The sequence below is a fragment of the Rhagoletis pomonella genome, unplaced genomic scaffold (assembly GCF_013731165.1).
Source record: "Rhagoletis pomonella isolate Grant_MI unplaced genomic scaffold, Rhpom_1.0 Rhpom_scaffold_00003, whole genome shotgun sequence".
NCBI lineage: Eukaryota > Metazoa > Arthropoda > Insecta > Diptera > Tephritidae > Rhagoletis > Rhagoletis pomonella.
Window position 1 is genome coordinate 55,012,201 of NW_023458557.1, and position 12,469 is coordinate 55,024,669.

The following is a 12,469-nucleotide window of genomic DNA, read 5'->3' on the forward strand; positions in this document are numbered from 1 at the left end:
ATTGAGGGTATTGAATATAAACTCTCGGTATTTTACATTTTTATATTTGCAAGTTATTGGAAGATGATTTTTGCTGTTGGTAACAACTTGTCTGCAGTAAAAAAGCATATAATTTGTGTTTCAAAAGTGTGTGAAAAGCAATCAATCAACTTACATGATCTCGGTTCCGATAATAATAATCAATATACCCGCATTTTGGCACTAATTTGAATGTGCCATCTAATAAATAGGGTCGTATTTCTCCTTAGCTGCTTTTAAATGATGTCACAAATTGTTGGCGGCGACATGAATACAGTGTAAGAAAATTCCTTATACAAAGGTTTCTTCTTTTCCACCTTAGAAATTCCGAATTCGTTCAAAATATGATAATTTAAAAACAATTCTTTGAGTGTTCCTCCGGGGTTTTTGACAGGCGGCAAACCACTGTATCTTCAATTCAATAGCGTTCGCTTTATTTTTGTGGAAACGAAATATATTTTGCAAGTTCTGGATCACTTCTACATTCTTCCTTCAAATTTTTTTCGTATTCCAGCTCTCTTTGTGTTTGGTTTTTCGCATCGTGTTTTTATTATATTTGTATTTTTAAATTTTTTAATAAAATCAAATGGTCACCACCATGTTTGTATGTTGATTAATAGGACTGAGGATTTGGAAATAACACCTTTCATCTATGGAAACCACACTTAAGGGGCACTGTTTATTTGAACAACTGCTATCCACTACACCACATCACCGCCAGTGCATCTGGTCTCCTAAAAACTTGCAATTCGCGAAAATTGTTTAACCCTCCCTTCCCGAAATCATGGCTACGCCACTGCATATACTTGTGTACAAGTATGTATACATTACAAGTTTTGTCTTATCACTCCAAATTTTTTTTCTCGCATTACACACCCGCTATGCTCCCACCCTACACACTGGGCCTGATAGCTTTATGGCTTAATTTTTGTTATTGCTGCTGCTAACCATTCTCTCTCTGTCGGTGATGTTGGTGCTGTTAATTGTCGTGTTAACAGTGATGCTAGATTGTGGGTAATTTCCCTATTTGAGGGATGTTTTGGAACAAAAGTTATTAAAAGGAGAAGGGACATTTCAAATAAAAAAGGGATTTTCATTTAAGCCAATTATCGATGCATAGTTGATCAAAACTCAATTAAGAATATTCAACACTATTATATAATTAATCATTCAGCAGATGTGATGGGGAGTAAAGTTATGTATAAGTAATACAAATTATACCAACAAGAAAAATGAGACAAATTATAAGGACAATTTGAAGTTTTTCTCCCGTTTACCAGTTCAAACGCTGAGTGGAAAGTAATCTTTTCAATTGTAACTGATGTTAAATGTAAAAAAGTGGAACAAATTATCCAATGAATTGTTAAATTGTATATGTATGTTTATAAAAAACGGGAAGCGGGTGTAATTTTAGTCCGATTTCAATAATTTTCCACGTATTGCTTTTCCGTACCAAGGTTAATAAATGTACCGAGTTTGGTAGAAATTGATAAAACGGTTACCAAGATACACATTTGTGTTCATAAGTACGTGGCGCCACGCCAAAAATACAAAACTTTATAATCAATTATGGGATGTGGATATTGCCCGATTTCAAAGATTTTCAATAAATTTCTTAGCTGGATCATAAACAAGGCTCGTACCGAGCTTAGTAACGATTGGAGAAGCAGCTACTAAGACACAGTATTTCATCATAAGTGGGCGGGGTCAAGCACTTTTCCCAAAAGTTTCATAACAATATTATTTCGTACCAAAATTTTACTTCACATACTAATTTTCATATTTACTGAAATATCGTAGTTTTTTGCATTTTTCGAAAATACCGTTATTGTGAAGGGGACGTGGTTACAGTCCGATTTCATCCATCTTCAATACCAACCAACCTTGAATAAAGGGCAACCTACATACCAAATTTCGTTGAGATATCTTAATTTTTGCTCGAGTTATCGTGTACACGGGCAGACGGACGGACATACAGACATGGCGTAATCGACTTCTCTTTTCATCCTGAGCATTTATGTATATATTTGACTATATCTATCTCGATTCGTTTTAGCTGTTACAAACAATCGTTATGCGAACAAAGTTATAATACCTTTGTGCACAAGTGCGCTCCGGTATAAAAACACAAACAAATGTTTGCATATGCACAAAAACATATCGTTACCTTAATATCGAAAAAAATTTCTTCAAAATTTTGGGTTTTAGTGAATACTGAAGCTAATCTCTGAACATAATAGAAGTTTTTAAATTTTTTTCGGCCTTTACTGAGTAATCTACCAAAACTGAATTTCGAAAGAATATGACCATGTTACTTCTTTACTACTGAAATATACGTTTTGAGGCATTTGGGAATTTGCAGGGATATTTTTTGGAGATGTGGGATTTTTTCCGATTTTCGTGGGTAATTTAACAGAGAATTTCTGGCATCACTGCGTGTTAATTCGACGTTAGATAGCCCCCGAGGAAGTGCTTCGACGCTTACTTTTTTATGTGCACGTACTCGCGTATTTACATATGTACATACGTACAAATCAATCTTTGATAAGTATTGGTGTTGCTGTTTCTGCCCTGCTGGAAATTTAATTAGTTTGAAAGTAATTTACCTGTAGGAAATTTAATTAGTTTGAAAGTAATTAATAAACTACTTTATTTTCAATGATAACTAATTGAAATACTGACTACTTACCTGCAACGAACTCATTTATTTAACATAGTGATGTCCTAGGAAGCAATCAATTGCCTTTTCCTGCATGTATTTTCAACAACGTTAAAATGCATTTGGCTTAAACAACTTCAAAGTCAGTATGTTTCGTTTGAATACGCTTCCGTTCTGCACTTCACAAATGCGTTTTCATAACTTAGAAAAACCGAAATTAAAATTTAAAATCAAATGAGATTTGAAAATGGATACTCTTGGCTGCGACCAATTTTAGCAAACAGCTTTGCAAGCTCAGCTACAGCCAGACATGTAAATGTGCTTTCAAATGTTCAATTGTGTGCAAGCACCAAGCCGACTGTCCGACTCTGCATTTAATTTCAACTACTTTGAAATGAATTTGGTTTACACAGCTTCAAAGTCAGTATATTTATTTTGAATATGCTTGCACTCCGGACTTCACAGATGCTTTTTCATACTTCCAAGACGCAAGGTGTTTTTTTTTGTGCAAAAACAGTATAAAAATTCGAAGCATTTACTCATTGCATTTATTTTAAAGTAGTCTTTCAATTTGTTGATTTAAAAAAACTCACTTGTTTCCGTGAGGGTGCTTCCGAGCCCTTCATACATATGTACATATGTACATATATGCATATGTGCATAAGTAGTACATGCTCACACCCAACCCATACGGTCTGCTTGTTTCGAGTGTTCGCCGGGGAAGTCATCTCGAAAATTATTCACTCGCAGGAGATCCCAGCGTTTGGACGTGTAGCTACATTTTCGGAAATATAAAAAGAACGTTGTATTTGAAATAATTAAAATAAAATTACTCTGGCAACAGCGATCATCACAAATACAGCCATTTAACAGTGAAAGTGTGGCTCCAACCTTTTGTGATTATTGAAAAAATTTCAAAAACAAATTAGAAGGCAAATAGGGAAGCATTCATAATATATAACAATAACAAAAAGCAAATACAATTTTGGGCACGGATCAAAACAAAAACTAATGCAAAGCATGTGTAGTATGAAGCCTTACTAAAATTTGAATATCGAAATCAATGATAAGTTTGAAAGAAAAGGTTCTTAAAGTTCATTGTGTGTACAATCAAAACAATAAGTGATTTAAAAATATCTGAATTTTTAAAGAAACAACAATAACTGGGTTACATATACTGAATGTTTTGTAATTTATTGTGCTAACAACAAACAACATTGATAAATTTAAATCTTACTTAGACCATGAGGTGAAAGAAAAAAATTTGGGAACCATTCATTAAAATTCGCAATGGAATGTTATACCAATGGAGCATATGTGATTTTGTGATATCCATCGATTTGAAATAAAAAAAATAATTGGAAAGGTGAGTTAGAAGGTATTGAATATTTTTCAAACAGGTGTAGTTTCCTTATAAACAATTTAATTTAATTATTTAATAAAAATAATTTAAGTATAGTATTTTTTCCATAATTCACTTTTTAGCAGGAAGCATGAGTAAAATAATTTAAATCAGCCTTTAGTCCTCATTTTATGATTTTTGTTTCGCTTACAAGTTTTTTATTTTTCGATCACACATAATGATTATTTTCTGACCTTTTTTTCGCTCAGAGGTAATAATTATTAACGAGTTTTATTTTTCCACTTAAAAAAAAAATATTATCTATAAAATTGAAAAGGCTATACAGACGCAACCAACTGAAATTTTGACCTGCAAAAAATAAAACAGTAATAATTATTATCTTTGAGCGAAAAAAATATAGATCATAAAATAATCATTATATTTGACGGAAAAAATAAAAATCGAGCAATAATAATTGCCTTTGAGCGAAAAGATAAAACTCAAGTTTTTAATGACCCAGTAGGGAGGCAAAAATATTACAGCTAAACGGCCAAACGGATAAACTTAATTTTGGCCTCTAGATTACGACACCGTTTTCAGAAAATCCGAATCACGTCAAAATTTTGATATATGCAGGAGGGAAATTTTAAATCTCTGAAAGAGAAATTTTCATCGTTTATGATCCGCGTTTGCGCGCCACCACTAAAAAACCTAAGACGCTGAGAACAAATATGCGCATCGCATTGAAGCCTAAAAAACACAGTAACAATTTACCTTTAATTTCTAATAATTCGCTTTTAATTATTGGCAAAAATACCGTTCGACTTTATGCCTATACTGCAGAAGGGAAATTAACGCATAACTACACTGTATGCAAAAATAGAGAGCAATTCGTTTAAAATAGGTTCCATTTAATGCAAGTGTATGCCTGTATACATAATTTGAATGTTTCAGTAAAATAAAGCCAGAGATAATACTACTCACGGGTTTTATTTCCTTTTTTATGAAATAAATCAAGAGGGCGATATTTCCTTTTTTTGGGAAATAAAGCCCGCGGCCATTATTGCTCTTTTGCAAAGGAAATAAAGCCCGCGAGCTTTATTGCTCTTTATTGGTGGGCGCTAATTCCCTTTTGAAATGGAAATAGTGCCCATGGGCTTTATTTCTCTTCTTTTTTTTTGGGAAATAAAGCTCATGGGCGTTATTTCCGCGGGCCTTATTGCACTCTACCGCATACAATAGCCTAAAATCTGGAAGCTCAAGGAAGTCTCGCCTAAAAAAAGTCAAATGTAGGGGAGAGTAGAGTTACAGAGTGCAGTTATAGAGTTCATTGAAGTTTTGTTTAAAACAATTGCTCCTGGTTATTTGGATCTAAATGATCTCGTCTAAATTATTTTTCTCCCCCTGTGTCTATCGCAGTTGTAGAACGCATTGCAATTCATATGGAAAGATGTAAGGAACTGCCTTGACGTAGCCATCATCCGAAATGCGATTTGTATTCCTTTAAACGCTCCTTATTCTTCCTCAGAATTTCAGAAGATAGAATAATAATAGTGCAGAGTTGCCCACCTCATAGGCACGCGTGCCAAAGCTTTCAAAAGCTCTATCCACGATTTAAGTATATAGGGCAGGCACAAAATGAAAGCTTGCGCTGGCCAACTCTGGAATAATGTAACAACATTCCTAATATGAAAGAAATCGGATAACTGTGGATTATTCAAATATCTCAATTCATGCGCCACGTAGCGGACTTTTTTTCTTATATGGCACTGTCAAGAGAACCCAGCGTGTGTGCCAAATTTCAGCCCGATAGATTCATTGGAACTGGCTGAAATATTGGTTGCGAAATTCTAGGACATACTATGTACAAATGAAGTTGAAGGAAAGCTTGTAAACACAAAGATTAAAATATGTTATTCAACGCTTCTAAAGTATATTTTGTTGTTGTAATAAACTGAATAAAAAATATAACCAGATAACCTGATAACCAAGTGTGAACAACCACAATGTGTTTTCACTTATTTTACGACAAATGCCATTGAATTTGACATAATGAAAACAAACCTTTATGATAGTATGATCTTTGTAAACACAAACATATATACCGTCACCACTTCTCCATCCCCCATTCATTCTCTCGCCAAACGAAACGTGTCCGGGTTTTTTGAGCTTCTGATCTGGCAACCATGCGTACGAACACAAACACTTCAGTATAGTTAAAACTGTTTCACGACGATTACAAAGTGTTGATTTTTTTAGCTCAAATTTAAAAAATATTGATAATTTTTAGTTCCTGCTTTTTTGTACTCTTTGTTTTTAATATTTGATTTATTCACTTTTTCGGTATATTAAAAGCAAGACTCCTTTAGTTTAGTAACTTTTGCTTTTTGTTTTTTAGACTATTACGCGAAACCGTGCCTAATCATTTTGAAAAAATATTTATTCTAACTACTTAATGGCCGCCGTGCTTTTGTGTTCGCGAAAGCAAAAATAGTCTGGTGGTCTTATATCCAACTCTGAGATATCAGCAAGGTTTTGCTTTAGTGTTTTGCTAAACGTAGGTACTAGGGCATTCAATCCCGGGATTCCGGGATCCACAGTTTCCAAAAGTTTCCATGCCCCAAAATCCCGGGAACAGCTCCGGGATCCCAAGATTTTTACTGATTTATTTACAGAATGAAAGAGATGTTGAAAACGAAACAAGTAATTTTTAGCAAAAAAACCGACTTAAAAAAAATATATATATATATATATATATATATTTCATGATCCAATGATCGGATCTAAACCAGATTAGTATGGGACCACCTCTGAGACACTAAATTTCCGATGCAAAAAGAATTATCGAAATCGGTTGACGTGGTCCAAAGAGTTATGCGGTAACAGACATGAAACAAAAAAGAAAATATTCCGACGTACTGATAACCTCCACCTTTTTTGGAAGTCGGTTAAAAAAGAATTCATTTGACATACAGAAATACAGAACACCAAAATTTGGATTCAAAGTGTTCTTGAGCCATTTGCACTTGGAAGTGAATTTCATGACCTGACTGAATAACTGCGCTTGTTCAAATATTTTGTGTAAGGACTGTGTAATAACGAAATATCTGGTAGCAATTGAAAACACAACAAGCTTTAACAGTGTGGCAGAGTTGTTCTTCATTTTACTTTGTTGGCCTTTTTTGGAAGAGGATTTCTGCAAATTTGAGTAAATGTTTTTGACAAGTAATATAGATATTTTAGAATAAAAATATTTAAACATCAAATTACATACTCTTTTACTAAGACCAAATGTGGTAACAATGAATTTGTGTGCTTTGAAAAAGATGAACCTACTGTAATATGCACAAAGTTGTGATGAAGTCGAAATTCCGAAAAATCTCGGGATCCCGGTATTAGAATTTTTACATCCCGAAATCCGAGTATTGTTAAAATGCTTCAGCACTGAACCAAAAATCAATCTCTGGATCAAAGAAAAGTTTTCCTTACTTTAAGGTAGAAAATTCTTCGGAATGAGTAAAAAATTCTCCCGAATGCGTAATTTTTCTTTGGAATGTGTAAAAACGTACACGAAAATATGGAACCGTGGATGTAATCTATCATTTTGAAGAAATGTTGGGCATGAAAAGAGGATAAAACTCCTTTAGTGCTGTTTCATTCCCATTTTGCTTCATTTTGATTGCTGTTTTTCTTCAATTAAGAGAAGTTTTTTTTTGGGTGAGGATTGAATGCCCTAGTAGGTACGTAATCTTCTTCTATGATCTTAAGTTTAGGCCAATGGTCACATATGTTAATATTGTTCAAAGTAGCCATTGATATACCTAGCGTGTTATTTCGGCAAATAATCTGGTCGTAACTTTCCTTGCTAATCCGTTACTTTTGAAAATCTTCTAGTACCAGGAGTCCAGGTATGTAAGTGACATATATGAGACAAGTTTTTTAATGCTGGAGAGATGTGAACCATACAGTATGAGACTTTGGATTGTGTTAGTATGAGTGTAAAGCGCTAGGGGCTGTTGACTACCAGAGTAGATAAAAACACGGTTATATTCTTAAGGATCTTCGATTACAAAATGCTTCTTATACACACCTGCTGTTGTGGTTCGGAGAATACTATAATTAGCTATCTAAAAAGTAAATATATATAGGCATCTCATTCTCACAGTAACGAAAAGCTTTTAAATCTTTTAAAGGTTAGATTCGCACAAAGTTCCGACTCTTTCCAAAAAATTAAATTTACTATCTAAAAAATGGTTGTTATCATTTTGTATGCCCTTTGAATAGAATGGATTATAATTGAGGGTGGCCGGATATAGGATCATGCGGAAACTTTCCAGGCTTCTTTATAAGAATTAGCAGTTTGTTGATGGAAATATAATGTTTCTCGCCCATTCTCAACATATCAGACCCAAATATTTGCCATCTAAGTCTGGCGAAGGACGGACAGCGGTATAGAAAATAACACGAATAAAGTCGCGAGCTCAAAACTTGACCGAAAAAAAGACGCATAAAAAAAACTTCGGCGAAGAAAGGCGCCTAAACCTAGTCGGCGGCGAAGAAAGACGCGTAGGCTTATTTTCGCGGTCAACTATGTTTAGGGGTGTAATAGTGTGTACATTCCCCAAAAAGTTTTTGGGGAATAATGCTACCTCGGCCTTGTCCTTGGCTAGGTATACATCTATGATTACGCGCCTTTTTTCGCCGAAGTTTCTTATGGCGTTTTTTCGCTAATGCGCCCTTTTTTACCGTTAAACAAGCATGCGCCTTTATTCGTGTCTAATGACCAGGGAACGGATTTTTAGGACCTAAAAACCTATAAAAAAGGCAAAATAAAATAACGAAATAGGCTGGAAAAGGCAAAATAAAATAGCGAAAAAGGCAGGAAAAGGCCCTAGGTATTGCAAAAAAGGCAAAAAAAGGCAAAACAAACTAGCGAAAAAGGCAGGAAAAGGCACTAGGTATTGCAAAAAAAGCAAAATAAGGCACTAAAAAAAGTCAGAAAATACGACGAACAATCAAAAAATACATTTATTGTAGAAATGTTTGTATTACAAGTAAAAAGAGAAAAACTATGAACTAGTTTCATTATATGAAAAATTTTACTTTGAATCTTTGACTATTTTATCCTTTCGAGTTTCTAACTCATAAAACTTTAATCTGTATAGTTGTAGTAACACATGAACGAAAGACACAAGATCACGCCTTCCCGAAAGAAAGAAAAAGGTCATTTTCTAGCTGTTGAAATCTCGACGCCATCTTTGTTGGAAGAAGTAAACAACGAAGAGAACAAAAAAAAACCGCGTAATTGTTGAACGCATGAATAATCATTTTTATTATGCAAATTCTTCTATAAATCATGTCGTTGTGTTAAATTATTCTTTACCTTATGTGTGCACACGTTGTCACAAGCGAAAATTAAGAAAATTGCAGTAAAAAGCCACCACCAAATTGTAAACAACGAACAAATGTAAACAAACTGCTAATGTCAAAGTAGCTCAACTTTTTTCCTAAATGCGATTATAACGGGCTACTAAGAAGAAGGCGTGATCTTGTATTTTTGGTTCATGGTAGTAACATTGAACCACAAGATGCATTTTGAATTTTTTTTGCAGGATTTTCATTCAGAAAAGCCTTGCATGTACTAAATGTGCGCTCGACGTAAGTTGATACAAGTGGAGCCCAATTTAAATATGGAACGTTTGAAACGTTCATATTATCAGGAATAAGGGCGTTTTCCTCGCCCTTTACAATTTTATCCACACACCTTGTTGTCTCCAAGTCTACGTTAGCTGAGAAAATGGCTTTGAATTTTTCGTACACCAATTTGGAAAGAGGTCCCTGCGCTTCTATAAGCCGCATGGGCATGTGTATATTTTTTAATCTTAAAAAAGAATTGTAAATGCTGATTATAGCATTTTTTAAAGGTAGAAAACGCAAATATCTTAAAAAAGGCAAATATCTTAATAAAGGCAAAAAAGGCAACATCAAATGTGTATATATGGAATCAGGGAAAGCTAAATCGTCGACATTCTTAATCGAATATACTCTATCTCTTTAGCAGAAAAAAAGGCAATTTCCATAAAATCCGTTCCCTGCTAATGACGATATGTCGTCCCTATGGATTGGGCCCCGAAATCACCATATCATTTCCGCTATAATAACAATAATAGATTGGTTCTCACACAATAGGCGTGTTTTTTTTACACGATTACGGATCTGCATTTGAAATTCGTATGGAGCTGTAAGCGACAAACTTTAAGTGCGCTTATGAATAGTAGTCGATCAAATCAAAATTACTTGTTTTTAAATGCAAATTATCGATGCTTGTTTTTTTACATGTTAAGCGTAGATGTATATGCGAGTAAAAAAACACGCCTAATATGTTAGTGTCTGACCGAGCATCTCCTCCGATTTGTGGCGTGCGCCTTGATGTTGTGACACAAAGGCGAGGGACCTTCAGTGTTACTCCGAATGGCGTTCGTATTTTTATGAAAAGCTATTTTTCTTAGCTGAATAAACTCAGAGGTTTGCCATTACCTGCCGGGGGCGACCGCTATTAAAAGCAACTTTTGTTTTTTATTTTTTGATGTTGATCGGAAAATGGGCTCAATCCCGGGCCCTGGGGAATAGTAGCGTGCACTGCTAACCACTGAACCAAAGCGCTTCCGATATAACTTTGCCCTTAAATTTACTCTGGTCCAATTGGACGCTCCACAGAACCGCAGTTCGCTAATCCATTAGCCAATTCGTTGCCACCATAGTATCCTGGCGCCCACATAAGTTCAATCTCATTTCACCTTCTAACGGAGTTCAGCCTAAACTTCTATTCCCGGACTACTTTTGGAGAGGTGGGAGCGGTTTCCACGGTCATTAGAGCAACGATTGAAAGAACCTTTCCATTGCCCCCAAAGCAGTAAATCATTTGAAGTTACCGACCAGACGCCATTTTCAGTCTTTGAGCCGGCGTTATATAAAGTTTCACCGAGCTTTCCAAGAAATTGTCTCGATCTCCTCAGTGCTCCCACGTAGGAAATCTAACGACGTACTTTCTTTCTGGGGAGTCACCAGGTATCAGATTGCCATTAGAAGCCAAAAACTAACAAAAAAGGGCAGACGACACATCATTTCCATTGCCTCCTCTTGGATTGCTAAATCCTGAGGTGGCGAATCCAACAAAGCATTAAGAGCCAGTACTGACGTTGTGCACGGCGACCCTAGTTCCTATATATACGCTTCTTTGCAGCCTGTTTAACACAGATACCGTCGCTTTGCCCATGGTTCTACGCCACCATACTACAGAAGAGTACGTGTCGAAAAAAGGTGGCGCACTCCGCAAACCGCTACTTTGGTTTTACCGATTTTGACAATTCTAAAGTAAAAGTAAACCACGCTACCAACACTTTCATAAAAATCACCGTTTTTTAATACTTTCTGTATAAATTATTTTTATAAATCATACATTTTTACAATTTAACGCAATAAACCCACGTTAAATATCAGCAAAGACTCGGTGGAGTGCAATAAGGCCCGCGGAAATAACGCCCATGGGCTTTATTGCCCAAAAAAAGAGAAAGCCGATTTCCTTTGCGAAAGAGCAATAATGGACGCGGGCTTTATTTCCCAAAGAAAAGGAAATATCGCCCTCTTGATTTATTTCATAAAAAAGGAAATAAAACCCGTGAGTAGTATTTTCTCTGGCTTTATTTGACTAAAACATTCCAATTATGTATACAGGCATGCATTTGCATAAAATGGAATGCATTTTTTACGAATTGCTCTCTATTTGTGCATACAGTGTAGTTTTGCGTTAAATTCCCTTCTGCAGTATACGCATAAAGTCGAACGGTATTTTTTCCAATAGCTGATAAGCGAATTATTGGAAATTAAAGGTAAATTGTTAGTGTTTTTTAGCTTTCAATGCGATGCGCATATTTGTTCTCAGCGTCTTATACGATGTTTCCACGGTTCGTAATTCGCTCTCTAGGGGCAAATTTCACAGTGCGTAGTTAACTCAGAATCGACAGTTAACTAGAGATTTTCAGTACAAAATTCTGTAGTTAACTCCCGATTCTGAGTTAACTACGCATTGTGAAATTGGCCCTAAGTTATTCGCAAAGTAATTCGTGAATTACCCTGTTTCCACGACACACACATTAGTAATTCGTTTGGCAGCTGTAGTTCTTGTTCTTCGCTATTTATTATTATTTTTGTGTACTGCAAATATCGAATATGGAGCTAAAATTTAAGTTATCATCAACAATTTTAATATATATAGAGAATATTTTATTAATATTATTCTACAACTAGAAAAAGTGCCAGCAAATGGGACCAGGCCGGTGAAAACTTCGATATATTTTCGATAAATAAAATAATTAGAGAAGGCACCGATTCGTTCGTCATTCGCATGGTAATTCGATCTGAAATAACGTAATTCGCTCTCAAAATTTTGT

General features: G+C 35.1%; 1 protein-coding gene across 1 annotated transcript in view; it reads left to right on the forward strand.

Moving 5' to 3' along the window:
- Positions 1-3,399: 3,399 nt before the first annotated feature.
- The window catches only part of LOC118735310 (inhibin beta B chain), a 166,431-nt gene continuing 157,361 nt past the window's right edge, over positions 3,400-12,469 (forward strand). Inside the window, exon 1 of the mRNA XM_036464987.1 lies at positions 3,400-4,043. The gene's annotated coding sequence lies outside the window, so the exon portion shown is untranslated. The remainder of the gene's footprint in view (positions 4,044-12,469) is intronic.